Source organism: Dromiciops gliroides, chromosome 1 (genome assembly GCF_019393635.1).
Source record: "Dromiciops gliroides isolate mDroGli1 chromosome 1, mDroGli1.pri, whole genome shotgun sequence".
Taxonomy (NCBI): Eukaryota; Metazoa; Chordata; class Mammalia; order Microbiotheria; family Microbiotheriidae; genus Dromiciops; species Dromiciops gliroides.
This window is the reverse complement of record NC_057861.1, coordinates 258,859,577-258,887,298: the sequence shown is the minus strand read 5'-3', so window position 1 is coordinate 258,887,298 and position 27,722 is coordinate 258,859,577. Positions and strand designations below refer to the sequence as shown.

At 35.3% G+C, this 27,722-nt stretch overlaps 1 pseudogene; it reads right to left on the bottom strand.

Moving 5' to 3' along the window:
• Window positions 1–8,550: 8,550 nt before the first annotated feature.
• Window positions 8,551–24,097, bottom strand: LOC122748126 (annotated as a pseudogene).
• Between the last annotated feature and the right edge of the window lie 3,625 nt (window positions 24,098–27,722).

The window sequence follows — 27,722 nt, the reverse complement described above, 5'->3', positions numbered from 1 at the left end:
GGCTTTCTATCCCTGGGATAAATTCTTATTTTCTCTCTATGTCTTTCTATCTCTCTCCCTTTCTTTCCCTCCCTCTCCTCTTTTATGTGAGAAAATGCTTTAGGGCATTTGTACCAGCTTGCTTCGTTGTGGCAATGCTAATTCTGTTCTGACACCCCCCATTATCCATGGACTCCTACAGTCTCAAATCTTTTTTGTTTAAATCCATTACAGAGAGATACATGCAAATGTATGAAGGAAGATAGCAGGATATTTTTTATTAACTATAACATGGCTTAGATAAGGATAAACCACCTCATGTTTGAACTTCTCTGCATTATATTTACTGCTATCCTCATCTCTTTGCCCTCTTTCCTTGGAGTATTCTTCTCCACAGGTGTTCCGTTGGAGTATTTTTATGGTTTAGGTGTTTTGAAATGCTTTATGGTCAACAGTATTTGATATATTTGAATATTATAGGGAGGATGTGAGTGACATGGTTAAAAAAAAAAAAAAACATGACCAAAAGGCTCAGCTACAGTACAAGCCACAAGTTAGTCAAACAACAAGCATTTATTAATCCCTTACTATATCTCAGGCACTGTGCTAAGTACTGGGAATACAGAGAAAGCTAAAAACAAGGTACCTACCTTCAAAGAGCTTCTATACCAGTTTATTGGAAATTTAACTTTTCTAATGAATCAGCAATTGAGATGTGCTTTGAAATGAACTATAAGCTCTTCAAGTAATGCACATGGTTATTTTTCTTGATAAGGAATTTGTCACAGAATAGTTTTCACAGAATTCCTCTTATGGAAAATAATTGAAACTTTATGCCTACTAGTTAGACTCACTTCACTTCTTCCTGAGGTGACTTATTTTCACTTTTTAATGCTCTAATTGATGGAAGTTTCTGCATTTGATTAAAATCAAGTCTTTTTTATGTTAATCCCAGCAACCTTCTACTGTATTTTATATGGAACCATTAATGACTTTTCTCTGGGTCCATTATAAATACAGTTAGGAAAATCTGCCAATGAATGCTATTGCTTATATGTTTAATTTCTCTCTCTATTCCAAGAAGAGCATAGAGAGATTTGTCAAATTCTTTTCTAAAATCTTGTTTTTCTAAAACATTGTTAAATCTCAGCATTCACTTGAACTTTAAATCTAGCAACTATGTATGTATGGCTGATGATCCTACAAAAGAGACTGAGAAGGACTTGGATGAGAATGATCATAAGAACAGTGCCAAGAAAACTCAAGATCCAAGATCCTATACCAGAAGATGGTAAACAGAGGCAGATATTAAAACACTACAGATAAGTGGAAACAATGAGAACTGAGGAAAAGGAGATTGGATTTTATTAAAAAGTTATTTTCAATTAATAGGCATTCATTTTGTCTCCCACCATCCAGCTTCCTTTGGAAAATAGAAGAAAAATAAACCTTTGTAACAATCAAGAAATATAATCCCCAAATCAATCATGTCCAAAATGCATGTATCATTCTACATATTGAATCTATCACATTGGTATCAGATTGTGAGTACTATTCTTCATCACTGGTCTTCAGGAATTATGTTTGAATTGATCAGAGTTCTTACAATTCTCAAAGTTATTCATTTTACTGTGTTGTTGATATTGGATAAATTGTCTGTTTATCCCACCTGTCATCAGTTCATACAAGCTGCTCCAGATTTCTATAATACTGAACTCTTGGTTCATTATAGCACAATAGTTTTCCATTACATACACATATATAAGAACAAGTAAAATTTCACATTTGATAAATGAGCAAAGTATATGAAATGGCAAAAGAAGTCTAAAACATCAATAACTAAATAGAAAAAAGTGCTCCAAATCACTATTAATTTGAGAAATGAAAATTAAAGAAACTTTTTTATGTTGTACCTGATGCAGCCTGGTGAAGTTAAAGAAAAATAAACAAAACAACATTGGAGAGCCTTTGAGAAAATAGTTGTATTAACATACTGTTAGTAGAGATGTGACTTGATATAGTCATTCTGGAAAAAAAATAAGCAAACAATTTGGAACTATATTCAAAGCTGTGTATATCATTTGGCCTAGAAATGTTACTAATTGCCTCTAAAAAAAGTAATCAAAGAAAAAGGAAAGGTGTTTTTTGGCAGCTGAGTATGAAAATGTAAAGGAATGATGAGAAAACGTGTGACTATGGGGAACAATCAGAAGTTGATTATTACAGTTCAGGAATGAACAAATAAGGGCCTTCATCAGGGTGGCAATTTAGTGTGGCCTGGAGAGAATGCATATATACAAGAGATGTTATAAAGTTGGAATCCTCAGGACATTTCAATAGATGGGATATAGGGGTGGGATAGTGCATCAAAGATAACATAAAAGTTAGAAGACTATGTAACTGGTAGACAGTAAGTAGTACTTTTAAAAGTACTAAAGTGGTTCAGGAAGAGAGGAGTATTTTTGAGGTGAAATAATAAGTTCAGTTTTGGAAATGTTGAGTTTAATATACCTGTCTGGCATCTAATTTGAGATGCACAATAAAGCAAAAAGAAGGGAACAACATTTATTAATCACCTCCTATGTGCCAGATATTGTGCTAAGTGCTTTAGACATTTTATCTCATTTTATCCTCACAACAACACTGTGATAAAATAATGGAATTTGGCAGACACTCAGGGGTCCCAACTGATTGATTTAGTATTGTTTGAATTGGATGGAGGCCACACCTGGATGGCCCTGAGTGACATGTTGGTGTACTACTGATGTCAACAAGAGACAAATCTCAACCAACCTGCTTGAAGGACCTCCATTTTGGGGAGGGAGAGAGTAATGAGGAAGTGGATGCTCACTGAAAGGATGTTCTTTTTGGTGAGGAAGAAGCAGGTGGTTGCAGGAGAACAGGATTCCCCCTTGTCATTCAAGACATCTGCTTGGTGGCAGAATTTCATGTGGGCTGCTAGGAAAGGAAAAGTTTCTGTCTCTCTGGCTATATCAAACAGATCCAAACTTTAATAAATCTTTAAAAGCCTAAAATCTTGCTGAATTTATCAGTGATTTTAGCCAGCTTCCCCTCCCCCCAAGACTGGGGGGGCATATTAGAACCCACATTTAGATTTTAAATGACACAACACTGAGGGATAAGTTCTATTATTATCCCCATTTTATAGTTGAGAAAGCTAGGGTAGACAAAGATTATGTCACATGTTCAGGGTCATACTACTAGGAAATGTCTGAAGTCAGATTTGAACTCAGGATTTTCTCATTCCAGGCCCAGTACTTTATATAGTGCAATATCTAACTGGTTAGGCAGTTGGAGATGCTAGGTTGAAGGTTAGGAGAGGTTAGAACTGAATAAAGCAATTGAATAGAGATGCTGATATAATCCATGGGAACTGATAACATCACCAAGAAAAATAGTATAGAGGCAGAAGAAAAGAAGGCCAAGGTAATAATACTACAAGAAAGACAGAGAGATTAAGAAAGAAAAAGAAGGGATGAATGAAAGGAACGAAAGGAAGGAAGAAAAAAGAACTAAGAGAGGAGAAAGTACCCATTGGAAGAGTGTCAAAAGCCAAAGAAAGGTCTAGAAGGATGAGGATTAGAGAGACCTCTAGAACTGTCAATTAAGTGATCACTGGTAACTTTGAATGAGTAGTTTTAGTTGAGTAATGAGACTGGAAATCCAATTCCAGAGAGTTTATAAATAGAGTCAAATTAGAGGAAGTAGAGGTATCAATTGTAGATGGCTTTCCAAGCAAGTTTAATCAAAAAGAAGTAGGGGAGGGGTGCTAAATTAAGATTGTTAGTCTCTGGTCAGGCATCTACATCTTCTCTATTTTAGGCTGTTACCCAGAAATTTAAAACCCATTCTCAGATGGCATCTCTTTACCAACTCTTCTTGAGTTGAGTGATATAACCAAGAAAAAAAGAAAGGCCAAACTTTCACATTAGGTACCAAGCTAGCATTCCAGGCTTATTTTACATTTTGCATTTCTCCTGTTCATACAATGCATGTGCCAAACTAACTTACTTGTTGTTGCTTCTGTATGAAATTCCATCTCTTATCTCAAAGGTTTTGCAAAGGCTATTGTCCAGGCCTCAAGGGCTATTTTTTCACTTCTTTCTCTTGGCAGCCCTGGCAACTCAGGTGAAACCTGATACAAGAGATTGTTCATTGCCTTAACAATTTATACAGATATATGTATGTGTATGTATGTTTCAAGAACTTATGCACTAGTTCTGTCCTTTTTTGCAGAAATCCCATTTTCTTTTTAAATATTTTATGTGCTTTTCCCTTTGTAAATGTTACAAAGACACATCTTCCTTCTCATATATATACACATATGAGCCTATATTTTAAGGGATTTTTGTAATTTTCATTCAGCTGCCAAATGAGGGTACATGTCAAATAAGCATTTTGTGTCATACCAAACTGCCAGTTCAACAGACTAAGATATCCCTCTCATAAAATTGTTATTTATTTGTTCTGTCTATAGCTGTCTGAATAATAAATAAGAACTGTTAGTTCAGTTGTCCAGTATATAAAATAAAGCAACAAGTATCTCAACATATTCATGACATTAAAACATTTCAAAGAAAAAAAATAAATCATAAGATTCAATTTTTCTAACATTATTTCTATATAAAACAATAGTGAAATATTTTTCTTCATAAATAATGATATAGAGGGCAGCTAAGTGGCTCAGTGGATAAAGCACCAGCCCTGGATTCAATAGAACCTGAGTTCAAATCTGGCCTATGACATTTGATTCTTACTAGCTTTGTTACCCTAGGCAAGTCACTTAACCCTCATTGCCCTGTAAATACATAAATAGAAAGATAGATAGATAGATGAATGAATTAATGAATAAATAAAGATGAATAAATAAATGGAAAAATCATTAGATAAATAATTAATGATATGACTTAACCTAGGGGCAGAGCCAAGATGGCTGAGGAAAGACATCAAATGCACAAAGCTCCTGACACAATTACTCCAAAAAACAGCAATAAAACAACCCCTGGAACAGCAAAATCCACAAAAAGACCAGATGATATTATTTTCCATCCAAAAACAGATTAGAGGGGCCTGTGCTTGGCTTTTAGAAGAGTCTAACCCTGCGATCATGCCAACACAGTCTCCAGGCAGGTTGCGCCAAAGGAATTTATACCTGGGCCTCCAAATCAGCTGCAGGGCCAGCATCTTCTGGAACTAAGATTATGGTATGGTAAGAGGGCTGAATGGCTGGCTGAGTGGGGGGCAGGGAATAAAGGGGTTTCTCTGGGACCTAAGGAGGAATTCAGCTATCCCACACCAGCAGGGAACCAGGAAGAAAACTTGAGTGATGGATGGCCCAGGTGGGTGAGTGATGCAGGCTCATTGATGTAAAGAAACACAGCACACAAAGTTCTATTGGCTGGTTAATTAGCAAGTTGGCTTGAGGTTATCTTAGGACCAGAGAACAGGTCAGGCAAGAGAAAAACCTGTCCTTCCTCAAACCAAAACTCCTTTGACCCTCTGAATCTTGGGACAGTGTAGCTTGGAAGTAGGGTACCCCTGTAAGAGGGGGTTAAAAGTGAAGTAAAGGACAGCAAGATGAGGAAGCAAAGGAAGTTGAGAATTATAGAAAGTTTCTTCAGTGATAAGGAAGATCAAGGTGCACCCTCAGAAGAGTATAACAACCTCAGGGCCCCTACATCCAAAGCTTCCAAGAAAAATATGAATTGGTATCAGGCCACGGAAGTACTCAAAAGGAACTTTGAAGGAAAGAGGAAAGAACGGAAAGAGAAGTGAGAGTGATACAGGAGAGTCACGAGAAAAAAGTCAACAGCTTGAAAAGCCAAATGGGAAAGGAGATACAGGAGCTCTCTTAAGAAAATAATTGCCTAAGAATTACTTTACTAACATTTAATATGATTTAATAAATACTTAATGCCAAAGACTTGTGGTTGTCTCTAATCTATAAGTAGTAATATATTAGAACCTCCACCTAAATTCCCTAAAACCTAGAATAGAGATAGATACCCCCATATATTTTCAAATGACACAATACAATTGTACTATAAGAAATTATAAGCAGTCAGATTTCAGAAAAACCTAGAAAGAAGTAAATTGTTGCTGAGTGAAGTGAGGAAAACCAAGAGAACATTGTACAGAGTAAAAACAACACTGTGTGATAATCAAATTAGTTCTTCTCAGAAATACAATGATCCACGACAATTCCAAAGGACTCATCATGGAAAATGCTCTCCACATCCAGAAAAAAAGAACTGTGGAATCTAAATGCAGATTGAACCACATTATTTTTTTAACTTTTTTTTAGATATTTCCTTTTTCTGATTCTTCTTTCCCAATATGACTAATGTGGGGAGGGGGATGGAAGGGAAGAAGGAATTAAAATGTGGATCTCAAAATCTTATATGTATATATATATATATATATATATATATATATACATATATATATATATATATATATAAACATTATATAATGTTAATGATTGTACACTGAGCAAGGAAAGTCCTGTGAAGCTAGAGCCTCAGGAAGGTACCTTGCTTTTACATCAGAATCTCAAATTTTCCAGGATGGATAGATTAGTATTGATATTATGCCTCCATTTTTGCTGATGGTGCAGATGAATGCCTTGCATATTCTGGAAAGCACACATAGAAAATTAGGCTATTTGGTCAAGTAAGTAATCTTTGAATCTTTTAGAATAGAAAAACTTGGTTCACCAACCAGTGTCCCACTGGGTACTAGGGCAACCAATCAAAATAGCCCTTTATCTAATAATGACTGACACAATTTCCACATTCCCATCTAGATAAGAAATCACCAGGGACACATAAGGAACAAAGTTCTTCAAAAAAGAAACTGGTACAAAACTCAAGTAAGGAGTAGCTCTGAGACAGTTGCTAAACTAGATATGAAATAATACAAGGTTAATACAAAACTTTATATATGGAATTAAAGAAAAACACCTGTGGTTTTGATTTATATTAGGGCAACAGGAAAATAATTTTATTTTATTTGCGTTGTACCAATGCTCTAGTTTCTAGGACTGACAGGAGGTTCAAGGCCAGTACTAATATGGGAGTTCTTGATTGAGGACTAGACCACCTGCCCAAGTTGGCAGTGTCTGGCAAGTTATTAAAGAGCGGAAAATTTTGACATGATTGTTACTTAGATGTGAGAACCATTTTGGCCAAGGAAACCATTGTAAAGAAAAGAGTTGATCACTTAAATAAAAAGAGGTTGCAGAAGATAGTCTGCTTTTGTAGTTTTTCTACATGGAATATTCATGAATAATGTGTTTTTGGGGGGTGTGGAATAAGGGTTAGGAGAAAAAAATTTGATGGGAGCTTTAGATAGAAGATTTTTCTACAATATTTGATCAGCATTTAGCAGGATTTAAAAACCCTAAATTTAAAAATGTCATTCCTGATCACCAAAAATAAATATCAAAACCTGCCTAATTTTATAAAAAAATGGTGACACGTGTACAAGGCAACATTGAATAATTTCAAATTATTAAGAAAAACGTAAAAAAAAAATCTAGGAAAATTGAAAGATGGTGGAAAAAGTTGCCATTTTCTTTATCTTTCTCCAGCAAAATACTTTAGGGGAAAAATTTTGGGATTCCTGGTTGTGTTTCATTTTACCAGTTGTCCAGAAAATCAGATCCCATCTTTAAGATGATATTCACTGTATTGAGCTGTGTGGGCTTGGATTCTTAAGATTAAAGCATGTTCTCTGGGGCAGCTAGGTGGTGCAGTGAATAAAATACCAGCCCTGGTTTCAGGAGTACCTGAGTTCAAATCTGGCCTCAGACACTTGACACTTACTAGCTGTGTGACCCTGGGCAAGTCACTTAACCCCCATTGCCCCACAAAAAAAAAAGAAAGAAAGAAAAGAAAAAGAAAAAGATTAAAGCATGTTCTCTATCCTCCATTTTGATGCCAGATGAGGAGATGAGGAGAGCTTCACCACGGCCTCAGAGAGGAAGCCATTATCAAGTACACTGACTGGAGACTGGACAGACCAGACCGTTTGCTTCTCAGCATGCAGGTTAATATTTCTCTATGTATCATCAAAAATCCTTCAGTACACTCTTATAAAACTGCCTTGGGACATTTAAGAACTCAACTAGAATGCTCAAGAAATAACCTACTGCCACCATATTCCTAGCAAGTATAGGACACACTTCTCAGCCTCTTTCCCTTATCCTGATCTTTTCATGCTCCCTTCCCAATAACTAGTAAAAATCACTGTATGTACTACCTGAACAATTTGTGTCATTAAAAAAATTGTTAAAAATTCCTTCCATTAAACACCATCACTTTTTTTTTGTTTCTTCCTTGTTCCTTTTTTTTTTTTTTTACTGAGGCAATTGGGGTTAAGTGACTTGCCCAGGGTCACGCAGCTAGTAAGTGTTAAGTGTCTGAGGCCGGATTTGAACTCAGGTACTCATGACTCCAGGGCCGGTGCTCTATCCACTGCGCCACCTAGCTGCCTCCTTCCTTATTCCTTTTAAAGTTATTAATAATGACTTGTCTATGTTCTCTTTCATTAGGGTGCACTTAAATTAGAGGGATTTCTATTTACATTTAGAACCTTTTCTCTAACCTGGTTGCACTTCCTATTTTCTGCACCTTTTTTAGACCCAGAGTCTGATAAACTGTATTACTCTTTGCCATTGGACTTTTCAGCTACTTTCCCTAAATTTCCTGAAAATGGTTTTGTTTTTTTAAAGTATGTGGATGCACTTCTTCCTTTATTTCTTCTTTAAACTCATCTCCATTCATAATGTTTCTTTCTTTTACCTCTTGAATAATTTCTTTGGGAAGGGTGATGTTTCTTCTAATTAAGGAATGGAAGAATCTCAGATTCATATAATACTTGCATATCATAGGTATTACTTAAATTACTCCAGATTACTTTGGAGGAGAATTGCCTTCCTATGTTCTGACTCAACTTGTCCCAGATGCAGATTATGTAGAAGTCCTACTTCACATTGACAAGCTTGTGACCTAGCATGGCTGGAAGAAGCACACTTCCACTTTGGGGCTCTACCCCACAACTTCTTCCCCAGGGTCTGTGTTTACTTAACAAAGCCCTTCTCACAAATGTCTCCAGGGCCAAAGCTATGACTGGGGCCATCACTACTGTTATGTTTGCTCTAAGCATCATTTTTCTTAAACAAAACAAAACTTGAATTTCCAGCAAGCAAATTGAAATCAAAGTTATGTATATTTTGTATCTGATAGTTTTTGTTATTCAATTTAAGAATTTACAAAGTTGTTCTAAGAGAACTTATTGCATATTGCTTTTTCCAAGGACATTTTATATTGTTTTACTATGTAGAATGATTTTCACCCCACAGAAGTATAATGTCTCCATTCTAATACCTATTAAGAGGAAATTGTCTTCATTAGAAATATTTGTCAAGATCTGTTCCCCTCCCCACCAACCATGTTCATTCTTTTTCCATGAATAAAATTTTATTCTGAGAAAGCACTTAAAGTTGTAACAAAATGACACTTTTATCCCAAGAGCATCTGGCCCCCTCGTAGTCAATCTAAGACAAATAAATAAAATATGTCTGTAAGTTTGTATATCATTCCCAACATACAATGCCTGGCCTCAGGTAGAAAACTGAACAAATACTGACACAATAATTTAGATTTACAGATTTAAATTTACAACCTTGAGATTCACTAATGGAGTAAAGTAGCTATTGAAATAATTCAACAAAACAAAAGAGAAGCAATAAACCAGTCTCAAGTTAAACACTTAAGGTTTTAGATGAAAGAATCTGAATAAAGAATATTATAACCACATAAGGAGCAATTCATCAATTCCAGAGGGCCTTTGTCCTATATTATACCATCCAAACAATTGATTCTTTTGATGTTACAGGCTCTGAAGATTTCTCATTGTACTCTTCAGGGCATGATTTTTCATTTCAGAGGGCAGCCAATCATGCACTATTCAGAACTGAAAATTTTTTTGTTTTGTTTTTTTTTGAGTGAAAATTTTAAAATAAGATTATTTGCATGCTATTTTGTATAAATCTGCATGAACTATAGTACCATACATTATTTTCACATATGAAAGGCAGCTGGTCTAATAAACAGAATAGAAGCTTTGGTGTCAGAAAATTCAGGATTCAGTCAATCAATTAATCATTTATTTATTAAGCCCCTACTAAGTGCCCACCTCTATGCTTATAAATAACTTGTTTGCAAAAATCTGAAATTTAAGTGCTACCTATGATACCTCACATTTCTGAATATGAACAAATCACTTAGCTGCTTATTACCCTATTCAGCCTGATTTAGCCTATCTGCTAAAATGGTTTACTGGATTGTAGCTGCTGTGTATACTATGGCTTCGTGGAGCCACAGGTGAAAGCTGAGTGTAGCTGACAGGCTTCAAACCTACTGATTAGTTATGAAGGAAGCTTACCCCAGACAGAATTTTTTTTAAATCAAAGCTATCTATAGTCAAATGAAAAAAAAAATCTCTAAGTACCTATTGATTAGAGAAGTGCAAATTCAAACAATTTTGAGGTATCATCTCACACCTATCAGATTGCTAATATGACAGAAAAGGAAAATGAGAAATGTTGCAGGGGATGTAGAAAAATTGAAACAACTAATGCACTGTTCCTACAGTGGAAATTGATTCAACCATTCTGGAGATCAATTTGGAATGATGTCCAAAAGGCATGTACACCCTTTGATCCAGCAATACAACCGCTGTTTGTTTCCTGAATAGTTCGAAAATAAGGAAAAGAATTTATGTGTATGAAAATATTTATAGCAGTTTTTTTTTGTGGTGACAAGGAATTGAAACTGAGGTGATTCCCATCAATTGGGGAATGGCTGAAAAAGTTGTTGCATGTAATTGTGACAGAATAGTTTTGTTTTATAAGAAATGATGAGTAGAATACTCTCAGAAAAACCTGAAAAAAATAACATGAAATGATTCAAAATGAATGAGCAGAAACATGAGAACATTATACTCAGTAACAACAATACTGTACAATGATCAACTGTAAATGACATAGCTATGCTCAGCAATACAATTATCCAAGACATCTTTGAAGGATATATGATGAAAATGCTATAAATCTCCAGATAAAGAATTAATGGGGTCTGGAAGCAGATTGAAGCTTTTATTTTTTTTTATTTTCTTCATTTTTCTTGTTTCGTTATGGTCTATGTTTTCTTTCACAACATGACTAATATGGAAATATGTTTTACATGACTGAATGCATATTTTTTGTCAAATTACTTGCATTCTCATTGAGGCATTAGAGGAAAGTGGGAGGAAGAGAATTATTATCAATATTTTTAAAAATGCATTTCAAAAGTTGTATTTATACCTAATTAAGGAAAAATAAAATATTAATTTTTTAAAAAGTGATAATATTGAATTAATTATGGTTATGTTTAATTTGAGATGTTTATCCTAGTCCTTTGCACAACTGGTGCCTTCCCTCTGAAATTACCTTCCAATTATACTAAATATATTTCAGATTCATGGGAATTTTTAAAAAAACACATTGTGTTCATCATTAAAATAGTAGGCACAGATCATGTTTTTGCCTTTCTTTTTATCCAATGCTTAGCTAAGTGATTCCACATACTAAGAACTTAATAAATGCATATAAACAGACTGGGTCTCCAGTTGAAGATGTCTAATGTTCAGTCAGTGATACAAGACTGTATGTAGATGAGGAGAAAGACAAGTATTGTATCTAGAGATCTGTCATCTTCATGAAGATGATAATCTCACTCATAGGAGCTGATGATGTTAATAACAGAGTTTAGAGAAAAATGATTTTAGGAAAATACTAAGGGTAGAAAGAGAATCAAGAAAATTCCATATCACAGAAATTCCGGGAAGAAAGGGTACTCCACAGTGTGAATACTCTAGAGAAGGATAAGAAGGAAAATGACTCAGATTGGACCATCACATTCAGCAATTAAGAGATAATTTTTAATCTTGAAGAAAGAAGTTTCAGTTGTATAACAGAGTAGAAAGCCATATGAGAAAACTTCATTGAAGAGTGAATGAAAAAAAAAAGTGGAAGCAAGGAACATTGAAAGTATTTTCCAGGAGTTTAACTATGAGCAGGTGGAGAGAATCCGGATAAAAACTTGAGGTTATATCAGCTTTAAGAGAAAGATTTGTGGAGGTTTTTTATGTATAGAAGAACTAAGAGTTCTATACATATACTATTGTGTAAATGAGCTAGTATAAAGGAAATGACTGAAGGTTAGAGAAATTGATGATCAAAGGAAAAAAGTTATTGGAGAAAAAGGATGGAATGATTACAAAGGCAGAAGTAGAGATGTTGTTCTTAGTTTTGAGGGCCAATTCTTCTTCATTGATAGTATCAGTGAAAAATAAAGTGGGGCATAAAGTTGGGGAGACTCGAGGGATAGATTTGTAGAGAAGGGGAAACTCATGATAGAAAATTTCTATTTTTACGAAAAATGTAAGAAATAAGGTCTTGGGCTAAGAGGAAAATTTGTTGGAAATTTGAAGAGAGAAAATTCAGATAATTCCTTGGGGAGTTCCAGTTGAGGAAGAAGAAAATGTTTTTTCCTGCTTCAGTGCAGTAAAATGTTGGTAAATGTTTAACAACTGGAATTCATATCCATATATATAATATATATATATATATACATATATTCATATGTACACATAAGTATTCGTACCATATACACATAAATACATGTGTTATATATGCCCCTATATACTTGACATACTTTTGAGTTTAATCTACATTAACATTTTCTCTACCACTTTCTTAAATCCATAAAGTGTAATTTAATAACTATTTATTAAGTACCTATATGTGGCATGTATTTTGCTAAAGGCTCAGGATACAAAATGAAGCAAAAGACAGTCCCTGCCCTCAAGAATTTTAGTGTAATGGGGAGACAATAAGTAAGTTTATTTGATTTGTATTTCCCTTTTGAAAAGGATCAATAACATCACAGGGTGATGTCTTGACTTGCAAGTGAATTGGATTAGAGTGAGGCAGAGTTGCAAAAAGTCATCAGCCTCACTCTCTCTTTCAGAGTCATTGAAGTACAGGGGGAAGATGAAAGTCAGGATGACTGGTGATGGCCTAGGATGTAACGAATGACTTTGATATCTTTGATGTCTGACCAAACACTAAGCCCTTGACAGCCCCTGCTTCAGTTGCCTTCATTGCCATTGGAATAAATTGTTCTCAACAATCAATTCTGTTGGAGGAAATCATCACCTTCTTGTGGTAGACATCTTTCTAACTCACCAATGGGTCTGAGGTCTGTCAATCACTCTCAGTATGGTCTAGCCCATTTGCTGAGACAGTTTGGACTAGAACCACTGGTATGAGGACTTGAACCTTTTTTCAGGGTTGCTCATCCAGTGGCTCCAAAAATCTATTGCATACATAGCAGCCACATTCTATTAAAGGCAAATTATACACACAGAGACAAAGACATACACAAACACTATCTTCACATGGATAAATAGCAAATAAGCAAGAGAAGGAAGACACTAGAATTAAGAATTAATGAGGGGCGGGGGCAGCTAGGTGGCACAGTGGATAGAGGACCGGCCCTAGATTCAGGAGGACTTGAATTCAAATCTGGCCTCAGACACTTGATACTTACTAGCCGTGTGACCCTGGGTAATTCACTTAACCCCAATTGCCTCACCAAAAAAAAAAAAAAGAGTTAATGAAGGCTACCTGTAGATGATGGGATTATAATTAGGACTTGAAGAAAATCAGGGAAGCCAGTAGGCAGAGATGAAGAGGGAAGGCATTCCATTCATGAGGGGCAGTCAGAGAAAATGTCCTGAGTGTCTTATTTATGTAAAAGCAAGGAGGCCAGGGTCATTGGTTGGAAGAGTATGTGTTAGAGAGTAAAGGGTATAAAGCCTGAAAAGGTAAGAGGGACTTAGCTTATAAAGAGCTTTGAATTCCAAACAGGAAACTTTGTATTTTATTTGACATGAGCTCCATCTTGGATCCAGGATGGACTGAAAAACCAATCTGTTTCCCCAAATCCCTCATATCAGCTACCTGACCCCAGTTAAGCAGTACCTCTCATCTTTTTACAAATATTATCATCTTGTTACAAATATTATTTGTCTCTGTTTCTTTGAACCATCATTATATGGCTCATCAAACTCAGCTGGTAGAGAGAAAGCAAGTTTGTCTTGTTACATCCCTGACTTGTGTGCAGGGCAAAATTACAGCAACTAAGATTCTTTCCCTTGAAATTAAGCAGAGCTTGCTATAAAGTATCATAGGAAAAGAGTCAACAAGATTTAGGAGAGGATACAAAGGAGGCTACATGAGGTGACTTTAGCATACCTTAGGGCAGAAAGGATGAAGATGATTTTTAACATCTGCATTTGTATATAATTATTTGAGTGAGAGAATTCCAGGACCAGTAGGGCTATTAACAGCTAAACATTCAGTAGTTTGCAGAATGAGGCTTGTAATTCCAAGAAATACTTGGTGACCTTATAAATTACTAACATGGTTACTCAAAAGGAGGCTTCCTCCAACTCATCGCACCTATTTCCTATAGTTGTTTGTATGTTGTTTTTCCTAGGATAGGAAGCATATTTTTGTTTACCTTTGTAACATAAGCCAGGTACAATGTCTGACATATAAGTGCTTAATAAATGCTTGTTAACTAATTAGGCTATATGATACATGAAAAAGAAGAAGTGGAAAAGTTGGAGTACCTACATTATCCATGTAGATTTCCTTTATGGTGTTCCAAGTGGAAATGATGAAAGGAAGAAAAGAGAATAGTTAAGGAAGACTCCTAAGTAGCCACCTTTTTGAGGAAGTCAAACAGCAAGGGAAAGAATGTCCTGGTTGGAAGGAAAGAAGGGAAGCTACAGAGAAAAATAGTCATCATCACAAGTGACTGAAGTAGGAGATTGTTCACAGGGTGTGCTCTATGTCCATAATTGACTCTTATTAAAAAACAAAAAACAAAAAACAAACAAACAAACAAAAAAACAGAGATCAATTTTGCACAGAGGCCACAGATTCTTGCTTGGGCTTTAGCAACCTCAGCTAACACTTTAATTTTTTCAATCAGGGTGATTTTTGAGATGCCCTTTCCCTTTAAACTATTAGCTAAAGGCCTCTGTTTAAATCCTAGAGGACAGACTTGAAGGTGGATTCTGTGTTTCCCTAATTAACAGAGTGTGCCACAGCTTTTATCAACCTGGAATACGTTTCTATGGTCAAAGACAAGTGTAATAGAAGAAATGGCATCAAATACAAGATGCCAAGATAAGAAGCCAAATGTTCCTTTCCAAAGATTTTAAATATCCTTGTTGCTGTTTTTGTTAAAGTTATTGGCATGAGACTGGAGAAGTTAAGAGAGTGGGTAGGAAAAAATCTGCTTTCTCAACTGATTTAGATTATAATTTCAAAATTATATATCTGCAGAAAACAAAGATGTTGGTTCTCAAAACATGAATATTATTATTACTAGCATGTTTAAAATATAATACAGCTTTGAAAATCACATATTTTATGAGAAAGATGACAATGGTCCTGTCTGGTAGCAGTTTAATTATAGCCAATTAGCCAAGGTTTAAAAAGATCTTTCTGAATTATGTGTTTTTTTATTTTTACATCTGGTAAAACTAAATGAATTAGAGACCAGTGCTATATTCAGATTTTAAATAAAAACTACCTCACAGAAAAGGCCTACATGTTTGTGCTTGATAAAAGTTATTGCAATGAAGAAATCTGTCAAATCAATGTGTATTTATCCAGACTATCTCTGTACTGGCAAAAGGGAATAAGTCATTTTCATCCTTTTTAAGCAATAAGTCACTCATTTGTGTCAGTATCTCTGTGAGGTTACTATAGGTGTTAGAATAGCATTATGATACTTCCCTATTGCATTTGATCATATGAAGACAGAAAGATTTTGTGATTTTATCATACTCACACAAGGGAATTTAGGACTCCCCAGATCCCAAAGTCTGTTAGCTTTTTTCCACCACTTCTGCTTTAGATAAGGGGTAGGATCATAAAATTTTAAATAAAATTTATAACCTGTAGCAAATAAATGGCAGGCCTAGGAAAAGAACCCAAATCTCCAGTCTCCTACCAATAGCAGTTAAGCAGATTATAAATTCCTAAGGCAACATTCATAATTGGGATTATTTGCCAGTATTTGCAAAGTTGTCTTAAATTGTGACAAGATTTCACATGTTTTCTGTAAAAAAAGATAGAACTTCTGTCATTTTTCTTTCCTCCTCAAGCTAATGTAAAAGAAAGTATTTAAACAAAAGTAATTTTGTCCCACCAAACAAGTTTAAAACACATACATACTTGAAGCATTTTCCTTTATCATAAAAGAGTTGACCTAAAGGAGAAACCCCAAGTATGTTTTGTTTGTTTCCAAATGACAGTATGTTAAATTCAGTGGGTCAAAGTACTAAAATCCTCCTGAGTGAAAAATATGGTAATATGAAAAAATAGGTTCAAACATTCATAATTGGAAAACAAAGGGTATAAAAACATGTATATTTCTTTTTTGTTGCATTCAGCTTTATTGATATGGTTGATTTTCTTTACATTCTACTATGTGAGTTGTCTTGTAACAAAGTAAAATGATTAAGTGCATCTAATAATAGTTACCTCATCTGGAAATGCATGTAATATTCCACATCTGTAGCAACACCTCACTTCTCTTTTTTCACAATAAAATAACAGAAATATATTTTCTCTCCCTTCCCCAATGGAAAAGTAAAAATTTTGTATAAAATATGCATAGTTAAGCAAAATCAATTCCCTCAAGAGTTGTCTATAAAAACATCTCACTCTGCACACTGAATCCATCATCTCCCTCTCATGAACAACAGGTTTTCATCGCTGTTCCTTTGTAATTAGGAATGTCCATTGTACTGATCATAGTTCTTAGGGCTTTCAAAGTTGTTTGTCTTTGGAATGTTGTTTTGCATAAACTTCTAATTTCATCCATCTTCAAAATTGTTATTTTTTTATCATACTGATGATACAGCATAAACTGTTCGTCTGATTCTGCTGACTTCACTCTACAATGGTTCATGTCTATCAATGACTTGTTGAAATTATTATTTCTTACAGCAAAATAATGGGAAATTAATGTTTCTCATACTATGACATACTGTTAGATGATCAATTGAGCACAGATTCTCTCTCATTTTGCATCTTTCTTTCTTCCACAAGGGTGAATTATTAACCAATCAGTTCCCCAACTTACCAAAAGTATCAGTCCCAGAAAAAAGGAAAATGATGGATGTTGGAGAATATGTGGGGGAATTGGGACACTAAAGCACTGTTGGTAGAATTATGAAACTGATCCTAACATTCTGGAGAGCAACTTGGAACTATGTTCAAAGGGCAATCAAACTGCATACACTTTGATGCAGCAATACCAATACTCGGTCTGTATTCCAAAGAGATCATACAAAGGGAAAAGGACCCATATGCAAAAAACATTTATAGCAGACTTTTTCTGGTGGCAAAATAATGGAAATTGAGGGGTTGCCTATCACTTGGGGAATGGCTGAGCCAGTTTTTGTATATGAATGTAATGAAATACTATTGTGCAATAAGAAATGATGAGAAAATACATTTTGGAAAGACTTGTACAAACCAATACAAAGTGAAATGTGCAGAACCAGGAAAACATTGTACACAGTATCATTAACATTGGGTTACAATCAACTATAAATGACTTAACCGTTCTCAGTAACACAATGATCCAAAACAAGTACAAAGGACTCACAATGGAAAATGCTATCCATTTACAGACAAAGAAATAATGGATTCTGAATACAGATTAAAGAATACTCTATTCACTTTATTTATTCACATTTTTTTCTTTTCATCTGTTTCTTCTTTTACAAGTGTAACTAATAAGAAAATATTTTTACATGATAGCACATGTAAAACCTATATCAAATTGCCTACCATTTTAGAAAGAGGGGAGGGGAGAAAGAGAGGGAAAAATGGAATTCAAAATCTTGTAAAAATTAGTCCTAAAATTTTCTTGACATATAATTGGGAAAAAATAAAATACTGTTAATACAAAACAAAAATAAAAGTATCACTTGAAATGATCTGCACCCCAATACCTGTTATTATTGTGTTGAACTAATCAAATAAAGACAGTGTGAACAGCCCAATTAATGGAGTTAAGGAATGATAAAGAGTTTCAAGCCATTGAATAGAAATGTGTGTTAGGATTTCTTGAGAAAACTCAGGTATGCCAATTCTGATTATAGCATTAGAGAGATAGGTCTGACTAATGGTGAAAATAGTTCTTGCCATGACTCTAAGAGGGCTGGAGAGGAGATGCTATACCCCACCACTACCCACTACCAAAGAGTGATGTGATCTTAGAAAGGCTGGATGATTTTGAACTTCCAAATGCTGTCCTAGCAATGTCCTGATAATAACAATGGTCAGTGAAAGTGTCTGCATTGGTAACTGAGAAAAACTAGACATACTGAGGTAAGGTAGCTTTGGGTCTGCAGGAAGAGACCAATAGAAACATAGAGTAAAGCTATAGTGAATATTCTGAGGACTCAAAAAAGGAGAAAATTACTTATAACCTAGAGCTGTGAGTTACCCTTTTACTATTGTTATAAAATTATGACTTGTGGTCATGACCACCATGACAGTTTCCCATTGAGGTAGGCTGTAGTTTATAGAATCTCTGCATTGAAACCATTGTTTTATATTAAACCTGATCATATTTAGGCTTCCATGACAGTTTTCTCTTAAGGGAGGCTCTAAAGATATAGAACATACTCATGAAAAATACTGACAATGCATTTTTGGAAGTTAGTACTACTTGTCTTACAAAAAAATATTTTTTCTACCACAAGCTTTTTTTGTCTCCCTGATAACAAATCCCTCAAAATAATATTTTGCCCTGATTCCTGATACACAATTTGGCCAGTTCTAGGGAGGCCATCCACATTCATAATATAAGAACTTTATTCTGAGAAGAGCACTCTGGGGCATATCCTCCCCTTCAGCTGGAGCACCCCTTTTCTCCTGGACACGTCTCTGTGCTCTCCAATACAGCACTGCCCTTACATTAGTTAGACCCTCTGTTAGTGTGTATGTCTGTGTTGTATTTTGAGAACCCTTTTCCTCTCTCTCTGTCCCCCTCTTCTCCATTACTTGTAATAAAGCTTAACATTGAACTGACTCCCATTGTTTTACATGTTAGTCTCAGTAACCAAACTCATTACAGGGTTGTTTTCCCTAATATTGCTGCCTGGTCCATGGGCTTTTCCTTAGACATTAACTGGGTACCTAGACAAGGAATCAAAACCTGATAGCCACACCTATAGTGCGGGAATATAACGAGTCTAGTTGTAGAAAGCCAGGATAGAGAGGAGAACAGTGTATCCTCCCAGGAGAGACTTGCCATATAGAAAATATTTGGTGAAGTAATGAGGGTCAAAACATCCATATAAGTCTCTAAAAATTTGGGTCTTCTTTCCCCTTTGTCTCTGTTAAGTACTTACAAGACAATATGTTTTCAGTTTTGAGGAATGTTTTGTACCAATTATTCTTACTATAACACCATAATAAATGCACTAATTAGTCTTACTGGCTAACTGATATCCATTGACAATCAATAGGGAGACACTAGTTGGGGTTTTAAAGTATAATATTCAAACAGCACTTCCAATCCCTCAGGGAGAGAGAAGTAGCCATTTTCTCTGAGAACCTGACCTGCCAATGGTAGGATGGTTGGGAGAGTAGGCTCAAAGTCTATGCTACTCCCTTCCTCCCATTATCTCTCTGGCTCTCACCTCTCTATCCCTCATTATTGGATTTCCAGTAGTCACAAGAAAAGCCCAATTCATGAATATTTGTATTTTCCTAAAGGTCCTATATGCCAAATAATACCCAAAGCAAAACAAAACAAACAAACAAACAAAAAACAATCTCAAAAGAATCCAAATTAAAAGTAATCCTGGGGGCAGCTAGGTGGCACAGTGGATAGAGCACTGGCCCTGGAGTCAGGAGTACCTGAGTTCAAATCCGGCCTCAGACACTTAACACTTACTAGCTGCGTGACCCTGGGCAAGTCACTTAACCCCAATTGCCTCACTAAAAAAAAAAAAAAGTTATCCTAATGGCAAAGGAAAGGTACAAGTAGGAATAGGTAGACTGAACTTTTGTATGAGGTGCCAAATTAGTATCATTGAAACCAAATATGGATATAAAATGAGGTGAGCCAGTTATATATTGGAAATGAGAAACATTCGATAAACAATCTGAGTCCAAACTGGAAAGTCATTAGCCCTTTGCATGCTACCTTTACAGTAAGATCTTTAGATTATAAATTTAGACCATAAAGGGAATTTAACGGTCACCAGGAACAATTCCCTCATTTTAGAGATAAGGAAAGCAAGACCGATATAAGTTAAATCAATTAATCAACCAGAAGGATCTATGAAGCACTCAAAATATGCTAAGACCATGATAACACAGATTTGAAATTAAAACAATCCCTGCCCCTAAACAGCTTGGGTTCAATAGAAGGATGTACAAATACATACAAAATAAATGCAAGGTAATTTATGGGGGATGGGGAAGATAGTAGTATCCAGGGCCATCAGGAAAGACTTCAAGTCTAATTAGGGATTCTGCAAGGTGGATGTGAGGAGTGAGTACATTCTAGTAAAAGCCTTGGGGATAGAAGATTCAGTATCATGTATGAGGCATAAAGGAAAGCTAAGTTTAGCTGGATCATAGCATACATTAAGGGAAGTAATACATAACAAATCTAGAAAGGTAGAATTGTTGTGGGCAATGTTGTAGGATGAAAAGAGACATTTATAAAGTGTTTTGTAGATGTTAAGGTACTTTGTAAATGCTAGTTATTATTATTATCTCATCCATATTTCTCCCCCTTTCCACAAGAATAGCATGACATAGTTTGTAAAAGTATAGCTGCCAAACTGATATTTCTAAAGTCTACTTTGACGATGTCACCCTCACGTTCAAGTAGCTCTATTCATTAGCTCCTTATAGCTTTTAGGACAAAATGGAAACTACTCTATTTGACATTTAAAGCCCTTCATAATCTGGTTCCTGACCATTTTTCCCATATGTATTGAATTTTATTCCCATTCCTTGTATCTAATGTTGCATCTCTTGTCTATGCCTTTACAAATGTCCCTCCCTATCCCTAGAACTCCCTCTTCACCTCTGTCTTTTAGAATCCCTAACTCTGATATCCCACTCCTGTTACTGGATCCCTGATTTGCTAGATTCCCTTCCCCTGACAAATTACTTTGAATTTATTTTATATTTAGTTATATGTATACATGTTCTTTCCTCTCAATATAAGATGTGATCAGGGAAGGGAGGAGTGTTTAATATTCATGTTTGTATGACAAACACTCATAACAGTTCCTGATATATAAGTGCTTCATAAATGCTACTTAAATCAATTAATTCTAAAACTAAGGTATAATCTTATCTAGAGTATTTGTTTGATCTACTGTTCTAGAAACACTATAAAAAAAAAGTCTCATTGACTATGACCAACATTCTTCATGAAGGCTCATTGTCTCTAGGCAACCATGTCTTTTTTCCACAATTCCCTTTAAAAAGTCATTCCAGATGTCCATACAGTGAAAGTCAAGCTTTCTGATTTACCATTAGTTATCTAGTCCATTGCCTTCATTTATATAAAATTAATACTGGTCCTTTTCTAATCCTATACTACCAGTTGAATTCTTTCCACAATTATTCAAAAAGCTATTATGTAAGTCAAAAGTCACATCTGTCTATTTTTGCAGTACCCTAGGATGTAGTTCAAATGAATACTAAGGCTTACCCTTAAACCTGGCTTCCATAGACAGGTTCTTTCTTAATCTTTGCATGTGTCTCAGCTTCCTCATAGCCAGTCCATTCTACTCAACAAAGAGAAAGCCGAATCAAAATACAAGTTGCATAATTTTTCCTTCTCTCTATTTTTAATTGTTATGCCATATACTTTTAAAGTTTGTTTTTGTTTTTGAAGTGAGGCAATTGGGATTTTGACTTGCCCAAGGTCACACAGCTAGTAAGTGTCAAGTGTCTGAGGCCAGATTTGAACTCAGGTCCTCCTGATTCCAGGGCTAGTGCTCTATCCAGTGTGCCACCTAGCTGCCCTTTCCAATACTTTTTTTTTTGGTGGGGCGATGAGGGTTAAGTGATTTGCCCAGGGTCACACAGCTAGTAAGTATTCAAGTATCTGAGGCCAGATTTGAACTCAGGTCCTCCTGAATCCAGGGCCAGTGCTCTATCCATTGTGCCACCTAGCTGTCTCACACTATATACTTTCCACAGTGATCATGCCTATTACCCAACCTCAATTTACAAATCCCAAAGGTGTTTGTTGTCTTTGGCTTTATTTGCTGAACTCACTTCATTTTGATCTTTGACTTTCCAATACCATTCTTACAAGATGGTATGATACTTCTAAGCTCATCATTTTCAATTTTTTACATATATTTTAACAGTTCAAGGTGGATGATGAATTCTCCATACATCCACATCTTTATCTCTTGACATCTTCCCATTTTCTTTCTGCTAAGAATTATATATTTTCATTTCCAGAAGTTCATACTTGAGAGCTTCCATTTCCCCCCTGAGATGACTTTGCCTATAAAATTTTAATCTGTGGCAGCCCAGTTATCCTTTCTCTAAATACTTTAAAATCTTTGGTTCAAAAGTCTATGGTCCCTGTCAGAGTATGCTCAGCATCCCACTACTTCTTTATCATGGGTTTTAATATAGGGTCTTACATTTCCCCAGTTTCCTATCCTTCCATGCTAACAATTATTTTCTTCTGAATATCAATTTCCCTAACTGGCTCAGTCACATATTAAAGGATGAAATTACAATTAATGTAATTCTGGAAATTGCTAGAAATTCTGCTTGAGGCAAAGAGAAAGCTCCAATGAATATATTGATAAATAAATTCTCCCATCATATCTTTATCATGCTTCTGTGACTGCTTGTGATTTTTACCTATACTCTTCATCTTTTTTTTTCTTTTGTCCAGGTGTCCTATAATATACTCAGAAAACAGGACTTTCATCTTTGCATTGTTCATCATTTATACTATGACCTTCATCTTTCCTAACCTTGATTCTTGAGTTTCATATATATAATATATATGTATATATGTACATATGTATGTTTATATATATATTCTACATGTATGTTCTATATAGATAGTTCCTACATCTATCTATATATCTATATATATGTCTATATTCTACACATTTGACCTCTCTCCTTTTACTTGTTGTGCAACAGATATATTATAGCTATTGATCCCATCCCACCAATTCTCATTGCCAAAACAGCTCCCTTTAGGCCCAGGCTTGTTCCTGACTTCTAGAACACTGCTACATTCTGACCTTTGAACTGACCATTCCCTTGATCAGAGATTAGCCTGCTCTTGCTCTCCAAGATCCCCAGGATATTGTCATCAGCACTGTTAATTTCCCTGTCAGAACCTAAGTATTACTTGGCTCTCCTACTGTCATGAACAGAACATGAGCTCTCCTTTATTTGTTACCACCCTATCTAACTAGAATATGAATGCCATTTGAGACCAGAATCTGTTTTGACCTTCTATTTGTATTTTCTACTCTTAACTCAATGCCAGACACATAGTAAATATATAATAAATGCTTTCTTCCCAAATTCCATCTATCCATCTTATTCATTTGATCCTAATATTTCTATCATCTTAAGGTCCTTTTGGATCCTGACTCTGCCATCCACTGTCATTTCCAGTTTTGTGTCATCTGTAAATTTGATGTGTATGCCATATATGCATTTATCCAAATATCTAATAGAAATGAAAATAAGACAGACTCAAGCAGAAGTGTGGGGGCACACAATGGGATTCCTTCTGCCAATTTGACAGTGAATCATTAACATCTATGCTTTTATTTTGGATGTGAATTATATCTCAATCCATCTCACTCTTTTAGCATCTACATCACATCTCTCTTTCTCTTCTACAAGAATAACATGGGACATTCTAACAATTATTTTGTTAAAATCTAGATAAACCATAGCTATATCATTTCCTAGATCTACCAATTTGAGAACCCTGTCCCAAATGAAATAAAAATAATCTGTCATGGACTGTTGTAGATGATTCCATGATATCTCTACCTATTTGCTAGTTATTCACTAATAATTTGGTTAATAATCCACTTTAGAATATGCTGGTTTAGGTGCAGCCAAGATGGAGGAGGAAAGGCAGTGACTTGCATTGAGTTCTCCCCAGAGTCCTCCAAATACCTTCAAATAATGCGATAAGACAATTCCTGGAGTAGCAGAACACACAAAAAAGACAGGGGAAAATCATTTTCCAGTCAACTTGACAACTTAGAAGGTTGGCAGGAAAGGTCTGTTGTGCTGGGGTAAGAGTGGCAAGTAGCCCAACACAGGCTGAACAGGTGCAGACCAAATCCCAGCTCTAGAGAAGCATCAAAAGGTAAATAGGAAAAAGAAATTTTAAGGGATATTAAAAGGTTAAACTGTTTACATTCCTACATGGGAAGATGATACTTGTAACTGATAATAACTTTTTCATTATTAGGGAAGGTGGATGGATTATATTTAGACAGAGGGCATGGGTGTGAATTGAATATGAAGGAAAGATATCTTTAAAAAATAAAATTAGGGGTGAGAGAGGAATGCATTGGGAGAAAGGGAAAAAGTGAGGTGGAAAAGGGTTGTAGGGGGCTAAAATTCTAGCTAGTCTTTCTAAAATATCTAATGAGTGGTCACCAATAAATTATAAATACTTAGTGTTTCCTTGATGAAACAGGGTAAAAATATCTCACATAAAAGAAGCAAGAAAAAGCTTATACAATGGAGGGAAAGATGGGGGAGGGACTGGGGAATGAGTGAACCTTACAGTCATCAGAATTGGCTCAAAGAGGGAATTACATACACACTCAATCTTACCCTGCAGAAAAGTAGGAGGGGAAGGGGACTGGGGTGGAAGTGAAAGAAGGGAGGGTAGATTGGGGGAGGGGGCAGTCAGAAGCAAAACACCTTTGAGGAGGGAAAGGGTGAAAAGAGATAGAGAATAGAGTAAATGACATGGGGAAGGAGTAGGATGGAGAGGAATTCAGTTCTCAATAATAACTGAAATAATTAGTGGGGTGCTCTCAGAAAAACCCAGAAAGACTTACATGAGCTGATGCAAAGTGAGATGTACTGTATACAAAATATTGGCAATATTGTAAGATGATCAGCTGTGAATGACTTGGCTATTCTCAGTAATGCAATGATCTAAAACAACTCTGAAGGACTTATAAACAATATGATCCATCTCCAGAGAAGGAACTGATGGTGTCTGAATACAGATTGAAACATATTTTTTCTTCAGTTTATTTTTCTTCAGTTTTTTTTGTCCATTTTCTCTTACAACATGACTAATATGGAAATATTTTGCATAACTACACATGTATAACTTATATTGAATTTCTTGCATTCTTGGCAGGGGGAACTAGGGAGGGAAGGAGGAAGAGTATTTGGAAAACAAAGTTTTAAAAATGGATGTTGAAATTGTTTTTACATGTAGTTGGGGAAAATTAAAATTCTAAATAAAAAATAAAATAAAAAAGAACATGCCGGTTAACAAAGTTATGGGGGGGTGTCATAAAATAGGTAGTAATTTGGGTTACAAAATGCACAGTGTTACAAAGCAGAACACTTTATACCATTCCCTGTTTAGGCTCATGGCATCATAAATTGAGGGTTAAAATGGATCTTGCATCTAGCCCAACACTCTCATTTTTAAAATGAGCCAACTAAAGCCAAGAAAGATGAAGTGACTTGCTGAAGGTCACATATGTACTAAGTGGCAGAGCCAGATTTTAAACTAAGATAGCCCAATGTCAAATCAAGTGTTCTTTCCAGTATGCAACACTCTTTTTTTAAACCAGAAAATTCCATTCTTCCTTGAACATATTTTATTCTAATTCTTTGACTTGTTACCAGAAAGTCACAAACTTTCCAGTGAAGACTAGCACAGCAGATGGGGAACATAATCGTATAAATACCTCATATGTGTGACACAAATCTATTGTCCCTTATCTGCTTCTTAGCCTGGGGCATTCATCAAAGGTTAGCACTTCTGACAATTTATCATATTTAAAAATTTGAGCACAGAGCCTTTATAGGAAAATTATAGTTAATTTTAGTCACTCTAGCTATTATTTGATTGCCAGGCCACTGGCAGATTTCATTTTGAGTACCCCTTTATCAGAATTTTAACTTAAAATCATCTACAGTGGTAAGTGACTCTCAGACAGGGCACTAAAAGAACCTAAGCAGTTTTGAACTCAGCTTCCATTTTCTCTTCCAGAGAAATCATTGTTCAGTGAGGAATGCATGTTTTATAAAACTCTACCTCATCAGTATTTGAAACTCAAGGCATGTCCCATCTTTCTCCAGATTTTTTTTTCAGCACCTCAGGAAGCTCACATACTGTGGATATATCACAGCAGGTAGCCTTCTCAATCATTTTGTGCTATACAGACCATATGATAACCCTTTTTAAAGTTCACAAACTATCCTTTATTGGCACTAGAAGTTTTTAACTTGTAGTTTTCACCTGATGCCTTTTAAATATTCAAATTCATGTTTTATGTTCTCCTAATTCATCAACTTAGATGGTTCTGTCCTGAACATATATTCTTAAGAAGTTTTTCTATGTTGTTAAACTGCCTCTATCAATCAGATTTCATTGAATAAATAATTATTACATGCACAGTCTTTGTAAGGTACTATGCCAGATGCTGAAGATGGGGGTATGAGTAGAGAGACAGAGAGAGAGCCCCAGTATAAGACTCAAATGTCAAGAAGTCTGCAATCTAATGAATAAGAAAAAGCATGCACAAAAGCAGACTAATATATTCTAAGGGTATAATAAGGCTTAAACATATAGGCAAAAAGCTCGAAAAAACTAGAAAATGGAGAAGAAAACCCAAAATGAAGGGATTGATGGAGGGTGGGGACTTTAAGATATCAAGGACTTCAATAAGCTGAGATGGATGTTGGCAATTCATTGTATGAAGGCAATATGAAAAGAGCAGTGGAGATATGTGGATAGAGAAGTACAAGCATAAGATGTAAATCCAGGTCAGGAACTTGCATAACATAGAACAGGAGGGCAGTGAACAAGTATTTCCATGGATCACACCAATTTGGAAGCACTGAAAACTTATAAGCCTCCAGACTGTGCTGTGAAAACAATAGAAAGAGATTTAAAAAATGGAAGCTTAGGCCAGATATAACTACCCTTACCCCAAAGTGAGCAAAGTCTAACACTACCAAAATCCAAAATCAAGAAGTAGGCTGGAAAAATTAAAAAAAAAAAAGAATTTGACTATAAAAAGCTAAAGAAGTTATTTACTTGAAAACAACTACATGAGAGAGAAATCATTAAGAGACTAAATTTAAACTGTTTATATTTTTATATAGGTTGAAAATATGTGTAACTACTCTTAACCTTATTATTAAACGGGGTCTTAGAAAAAAGTCTATTAAACAGAGGGTCTGAGTATGACTTTTATAATGAAATATTTCAAAAGAAGAAAATAAGGGTAGGAAAGAGGAATGTACTGGGAGTATGAAAAAAAGA